Below are 7,739 nucleotides of genomic sequence, written 5' to 3'. Positions count from 1 at the left end.
ATTAGAAATTTTCAGATTAGACCTTTCTTAAGTACTACTTTTCAAAATCAGAAATATTTCATTAAAAGTTTGTTAGTTGTTTGAAAGTATTTCCTGATAATAAGTTTTAAAAGTTTTCCCCAATATCGAGTTCTGAAAAACAGCTTATCTTCAACAAAATGTGTGTGTTTTTCCACATAAACCTGAGTTGATTTCAGGCCAAGAATGTATTTTCAAGGATCATTTCTATAATCTGCTGCTAGTGAAGTGTACTGAGTGTGTAAGCTACTGGTAACCTTGAAGATGAGTGGTAGTGTTTTCTCCTGAGCACAGGCCGGCCTGTGGTGTTGCCTGGTGGCAGCTGACACTTCTCCACCATGACGACTTTTCCTTTCTTTTGGGAAATAGAGAGAGCACAGGCAGAGGAGTTTCTTAAATATTTCTTATGTATTTCATAAAATTAAAAAGGGAAACGTATTTCTTTTTGAAATTGTTAACAAAGGCAAATCCTTATTTTGTCCTCTGTATGACACAATCTGAAAACCTCGAGAGATTTAGTATTGCTTGAACAGAAATCTCAAGGTTGGGGAGAGGAGTACATGTAAGGTCATCCTGCATGAAGGGGCAGCAGGCAATGCCCACGGATTTAGAATTTATAGGAAGGTATTCAGGGAGCTGTCCAGGAAAGTGATAAGCAGGGGTGAGGCCCAAAGGGTTTAGATCACAGGGCAGAACAAGGATGTCTTAGGGTAGGATGATGAGATGACTAAGGAGAATGGCCAGGGCCACAAGAGAAAGGAGGCCACAACCCTCAACTTAGGTCATCAGGTTGAACCAGGGGAGACAGTGGGCTCCAGGGAGGAGAGATAGGCAAAGTACAAGGGGTAGGTTGGGGGACTGGGAATCAGAATGACTCTAATATTTATGCATGTGTTTACGCTTGTGCTTCTCCAGAAACTTCCTAAGAATCCAGGAGAATCAGCTAATAAAGGAGTAGAAATCAAAAGAAATATTTTGCAAACTGCTCTGACAAAAGTATAGAGACAACTTGGGCACGGTAATGTGTGTCTACAGTCCCTGCACTTGGAAGGTTGAGGCAAGTAGATCAAGGACAGGCTGGGCAACAGAGGGAGACCCCCATCTCTAAATAAGTAAGTAAGTAAGTAAATAAATAAATAAATAAATGAAACCTAGACACTTTAAACTTAAACAAAATGGTCAGAGTAAACAATTCATTTGCAAAAGCACCTCTGTTGATGGTGACTGTTGAAAGTTGTAAAAATTACTAGAGCATGTATGTTAATTCAGGTTTTCAGAGAAGCAGACACCATGACAGAATTAGAAATGTAAGAGATTTGGGGGGAGAAATGTAAGAGATTTTGGGGGCAAAATGTATGAGAAAGATAAAGAGTTGTGGGGAGAGAGACTTCAGACTACAATATAGGTCCGAGAGGACAGGAGAGGAGAGGAAAGAAGATTGTGAAGGAAGAGCAGACAGTCTTGACTAGGTCAATGGGAAACCCCATGATCAAGAGTGTCTGTCAGGGGGCCAGCACTAGACAAGAGCAGCCCCTCACTGGTACCATTGCTGTGCACAGACATTGGCTGGAAGCATCCCAAAGAGCAAGGCCTAAGCTTGATTTCTGCAGATCCCAGAGGCAGGGCAGCCAATAAGCCTCAGCAAACTATTACCAAAAGCAGGTTCTCCCTGTATGGGAACGAGGCCCCCAGTAACTTCTTGATTGCCTCTTCAAAGAGACAGGTCATTGTTGATCCAAAAAAAAAAAAAAAAATATATATATATATATATATATATATATATATATATATATATATATATATATATATATTTTTTTTTTTTTTTTTCCCCCCTTGAGACAGTTCCTGTTTTAGGAATTTTTAAAAATCAATATATATACAAAACACTGTAGAACAGAAGACAGGAAACACAAAAGTCCATCCTTGTGAGCCAATTAAACAAACCACTTTGCAACTGAATATTATGCGATCCTTAAATGAGCCCAATGAATCCACTTGAATGCATTGTCTCCGAGGGATATCTATAAAAGAAAAGGCTTTGTTTACTACTTGCTACCTTTCTTTATAAGAATAGATAGATAGAAGCTGTGTGTGTCGCATGCCTGCAATCCCAGCAGCTCTGGAGGCTGAGGCAGGAGGATCATGAGTTCAAAACCAGCCTCAGCAATTTAACAAGGCCCTAAGCAATTCAGTGAGACCCTGTCTCTAAATAAAATACAAAAATGGGTTGGGGATGTGGCTCAGTGGTTAAGTGCCCCTGGGCTTAATCCCAGGTACCCAAAGAAAAAGAAAGAATAGATATATGAAAGATAGATAACATGTATGCATATATATGCACAATTTATCTATAGAAGAAACTGAATATTAATTCCTCTGGCCAGAGTTTCTGGGAGATTGTTACCAACAATTCTTACCAACAAATTAATTCAGTGCCTTCCCCTAACTCTTGTTCTTAGTGCATATCCACAGCAAACAAAAAGTTCTGCTGAAGAGCAATGATGGGCTGTAAGAGGCCAGCTTGTAATCCACTATGGAGTAGTAATGTGTTTATTAAAGGGCAAGAACTAATTCTCAGCAGTATTTGGATACCTTTTTGATCTTTGCGTTTGAAGGGGGTGTTTTGTAGGACATTTTTTTTTTTTCCGGTAAGTCGGACAATGAAAAATTCTCTTCATCAAGAAAATGCAAGTGGGTTTCCTTCAGCTAAAGAACACCACTGTATTTATTCTGTGTCATTTGTTGACATTTTTCTAGTATGTTACTAGTGTTAATAGACAATTATTTTAAAGAGGTAAAATCGTGACTCTCATAAGGATATAAAAAGAACACACATCAGAGGTTTCATTCAGCTCATTAATGAGTGAGGAAAACAGTAAGAAGTTTTATAGCAAGTGCAAGGAGACTCAGAATTTCCCACACTGTACTCAGATGAGGAGTGTTGACATGGATTCACAGACAGATGTCACAGGGTGACTGGCACATTCCATCCAACACTATCTGCTTTCTTTGTGCAAAAATTACTTGTACTAGTTTTCTACAAATTCCAGAATACAAAACAAGCACAGTGAAGGGTGGAGATAAAACCAATGGATGAGCCCATTTTGATCTCCAATTTCCCTACATGAAGAAGTGAACTTGAAGCTGTTCCAGGCTGGTTTGCATGATAGATTTCACTTTCCCCTAAGCATGAGACCTCATATGGCAGCTACTAGTTACAGATGATTTTCTTTTCTTTCCTTGGAATAAATAAGAGGAAGGGAATGTGAGTGGACTGGTTACCAACTGTACGTGGTTTTATATATACAAACAATTGAATTTCTTTCTTATTTATTAATAGGTTTTCCAATAAAATATAGAATGTCTCAGTCAGTGTTGCAATAAAATGTCCTAAAATCACATAATGCAATCTTACTTAATATTTTGCTTTTTAAAATTATATATAGGATTGCTGGTACAGTGGCACCCGCCTATAATCCCAGCAACTCCAGAGGCTGAGGCAAAAACATCACAAATTCGAAAACAACCTCAGCAATTTAGTGAGACCCTAAGGACTTAGCAAGACCCTGTCTCAAAATGAAACATTAAAAGAAAAGGGGGTGGGATGCCTGGGGAAGTGGCTTAATGGTAAAGAGCATCTTGGTTAAATCTCCAGAGGAAAAAAAATTCAAAACAAAATAATAATTTTTGTTGAGTACTTCCTGTCACCTCCTGTGTTTTAAGAATTACTGGCACAAGATTTAGTAATAAGCAACATAAAAACCCCTGCCCTCATTGAGTTTTCACTGTTTTGAGGACACAGATAGTAGGTATAAAATGGTGATGGGAATAGTGGCACTGAAGGGCAAGAGAATAAAGTGTGTGGGATCAACAGAGAACTAAATGAAGGGAGAAAGCAGGTCATGGGAGAACCTGAGAGAAGAGAGTTACTATTTTTAAGCTGAGAGATGTCCAATAAATAATTCCGCCTTTGAAAATATGCAGAATTATTGAGTTTTATTAAAAGCAAAATCTATGTTCTATTGGGCTTACTATTCTAGTCTTGTTCTTTCTAAAATCTTTTAAGTCCTAGAATATAATGGGAAGATGACTCCCATCTACTCGGGAGACTGAGACAGGAGTATTGCAAGTTCAAGGTTAGCCTTGGCAAAAGAATGAGACTCTGTCTCAAAATACAAAAGCCTGGGGATGTATCTCAGTGGAAGAGCACCCTAGCTTCAATCCCTGGTACTTGGGTAGGGGGAGAGGTTGGGAATAGAAATAATTGACTCTGAAAAAACCATTACAATACAGAATGATAGATAACTGGGTTGAATATGCACATTGTGAGCTGCTGTGGCACATGGGTATGCATTTTGCCCAGACTAGTTGCAGCTGGGAAAGTTTTCCAGAAGAAAGGAGACTTGAACTGAGCCTTAAAGATATACATATAGTGGAACAAATCAGATTAGGATTAAGAAATTTGAGAATGATAACCCACCCTCAAATAAAACATCACTTAAAAGACACATAGAGAATACGACATTCAATTTAGTTCCCAAGTCTTAGTTCCCAAGTCTTCATCATATCAGACAATGAGCTCTCTCTGGTTAGTTCTTGGAAAAATGTATACCCACTTAAACCAGCAGAAAATGCTTTAAAAATGTGTTATAGATAGCCTTATTACCAAAAAAAGAGATCTTTTTATTTTTTTCAAAAACATATCTTTATAATCTTACTTAGATTTTTCCTCCTCCTGGTTCTCAATCTCAGGAAATAGCAAACCAAACTCCCTGACTCCTTATTGGAGTCCCCAGTTAATCCCTTTTTCATTTTCATAACATTTAAAGCAAATAGCTGATACTCTTTTAGTGGTTTCTTTTTCATTAGCCGCCTCCACTAGACTATATATTCTAAAATCAGGAATCAGACTGGTCTTTTAAATTTACATTTCACCTAAGTAGAAAACAAGGGTGGGAAGTAGGCAGGTTCAGGGCATTGAAGGGATTACCACTCTGAAGAGAGTTCAGAGATTTTTTTTTTTCCTGAAAGAATGACAAGATGAGCTTTGCACCCCAGAAAGTTCCCTGTCACTACAGAGTAGAGAATGGCCTGGAGCCATATCTCAGGGAGCTGAGCTAAGATGGAAGGCAGGAATCCCAGCAAGAGATGACAGTGCTCTGGACACAGGTGCCTCAGAGTGAATGAGAAGTGGCAGTTGAATTGGGAATTAAGGGTCAAGAATCAACAAACCCTGGTGACTGGCAGGTTATGAGGGAAACCCCTAGGTTCCTTCCTGGGAATTTGGTGAATGGTGATGTTATCTGCTGAGATTGGAGATGGAAAGAAGAAACTTTTAGGAATAAGCTGAACGTGCTTTGGAAACATCCAGCCTGGGGTGCATTTCTGTCATGTGCAAGCAAAGAAGTCCTCCAGATTGGGAGTGTGTGCAGCTCAGGAGACACCTGGGTAAAGTCACCAATGACCAAAACTCTTGGTAAGAGACTAGTCAGGAGGGGCAACAGAGCAAGATAGGAAGGGAAATACAGGTGAAATGAGCAGATACAGAGAAGCAGCAGCCAGTGAGGAAAGGAATCTGGAAGTGCAGAAGTAGAGGGCTGTGGATGGTGCCAAAGGGCCTGAGATGTTCCATCAGATGGGACCGAAAACTGGCATTTGAATAGAGTTCCAAAATAAGAAACCATATTGCAAGGTGTGGATTATTTACCTTTACGCTTTAGGAAGTGTGTGGGAATTAAGGCATTGAAAGTTCTGAGAAGGTGTTAACAGAGTAATTGGCTGAGATGAAGCTCCCTCTCCTTTCCCCACCACCAGGAGAGCCCCCTTTGTGTTTCTAATGATGTGAGTTGGTGCTCTCTTCTGCCTCCCACCAGAACTTGTACTTTCTGGACATGAGAAGATTAAGCTTCTCTCAGCGGAAAAGGTAAGAGGTTAATGTTTACATAAAGCAAGGTCAAAGCCCTTCCTCCTAGACAGAGGTGAGCAGTTAGCAGTTACTAAAGAATGGGGATGGGGGAGGAGGAAAGCAGACTGGTGCCTACTGTCAGGAGTCCAGGAGGCTAGATGGGGGACTCACTGCAGGATGCCCACCATAGAGAGAAGAGGCTGCAGGGACCAGCCCCAGACCATGCACAAGAATTATTTTAATGAGAAAATAGAATTTTGCCAAGGGCTGAAGAACACTAGCTTGAACATTGTTTTTTTTATCTGAAAAGAAATAGTTTTTAAAATGTAATGACTCAAGCTCCCATTTTTGTCTTTTAAGGTATTTGTTTAGAGAAACATCAATGCATTTTAGTCAATTCTTCCAAGAGAATCATGGAAGGAAATTAGCAATTGGCTAGAAAAGGATCATTTCTAATTTTATAATAATGTCGACTGGTTTGCTGTTATAAATGTAATACGTCTTTAAAGGAACCGGAAAGTGATTTTTTCCCTATTAAAAGAGGATAAGTTGACATATTGATCCATGGACACTGCAAGAAGGCACAAGTCTCCTGGGTCAGAGACAAAGGACCTTATTATACAGCATGAGTATCAGCAGGTTTGTAAATGTTTCCCTGGCCTCTAAATCCCACATGGGTGACACCACGGGACCCAGATTATGGTGCACACATAGTGTTACAAGCAGACATTTTAAAAAGGCTCTGTATATTCGGAACCTCCAATTTTTTTGGGGGGGTGTACCAGAGACTGAACTCAGGGGCACTCTATCACTGAGACACATCCCCCGCCCTGTTTTGTATTTTATTCAGAGACAGGGTCTCACTGAGTTGCTTAGTGCCTCGCTTTTGCTGAGGCTGGCTTTGAACTCACCATTCTCCTGCCTCAGCCCCTTCAATTTTGAGCAGAGAAAACTCCCTCTCTCTCAAACTGTTTTGTGTTTTAAGTCTCATTACACTGCTGCATATGTATTCTTAATCTCTCTCTCTCTCTCTCTCTCTCTCTCTCTCTCTCTCTCTCTCTCTCTCTCTCTCGTACTAGGGATGGAATCCCAGGTTTCACACTTGTTAGGCAAGTTCTCTACCATTGAGCCCCATCTCCAATCTTGATAATCTTTTAGCAAAGAAAAAAAAAAGATTGAATAATTAACTAAACAAGATTAAACCTAAGACCATGACTTATTGTGCTCTCTGCCTCTCACTTGCCCAAAGGAAAAAGAGAACAGTCCCTTGTGTGACAGCCATGCCCCCAGTCATGTGCTCTTAGAATCTAAGCTGATGACTGGAGGGACAGATCTGTAGTGGATGACCCTTTGAAGTGGCAGAAATCTTATTAAACAGCGATCAATTAAGGCTGCTCCCTGACCTTTCCTTCCCTGGGGAGTCAGAAGATGAAGGCCCCAGTCTGGTGGGCCTTAGCACCCAGCCAACCAGGGAGCTTGTCCAGGTAAAGACATGCTCACAAGGACTCTGTGTTAGGTATCATTGTTCCCAACCATAGGAAGAACACCAAGTTTATCAACTTGTTCAAGGTCATTTTCACTCAACTAAATGAGTGATTCAAACTGGTCTTTCCAGTTCCCAGATCTGTCCTTTTTAGGGCAGAGAAGAGAGAAAATTTTCAAAAGGTGGGAATCACCAGGTGGAACTCCAACCAGTACTGCTCTCCTCCCAACAGAGCGACTCTGTTTCATAGCTTGAGCATCTGCCTGAGATTACATTTGAAGAGAGAGGGGAAAGGAGAGAAAGAGAAAAGAAACACTGCACTACTCAGATACTTTG

At 40.3% G+C, this 7,739-nt stretch overlaps 1 non-coding gene across 1 annotated transcript; it reads left to right on the top strand.

The window, feature by feature from the left end:
• Window positions 1-200: 200 nt before the first annotated feature.
• Window positions 201-408, top strand: LOC114099524 (small nucleolar RNA U3). The gene has a single exon (XR_003583913.2). It is a non-coding gene; the product is annotated as a small nucleolar RNA U3 (small nucleolar RNA).
• Window positions 409-7,739: the final 7,331 nt, after the last annotated feature.

Source organism: Marmota flaviventris, chromosome 14, assembly GCF_047511675.1.
Source record: "Marmota flaviventris isolate mMarFla1 chromosome 14, mMarFla1.hap1, whole genome shotgun sequence".
In the NCBI taxonomy this organism is placed as follows: Eukaryota; Metazoa; Chordata; class Mammalia; order Rodentia; family Sciuridae; genus Marmota; species Marmota flaviventris.
The sequence above is the reverse complement of the archived record's forward strand: the minus strand, read 5'-3'. Positions and strand labels throughout refer to the sequence as shown.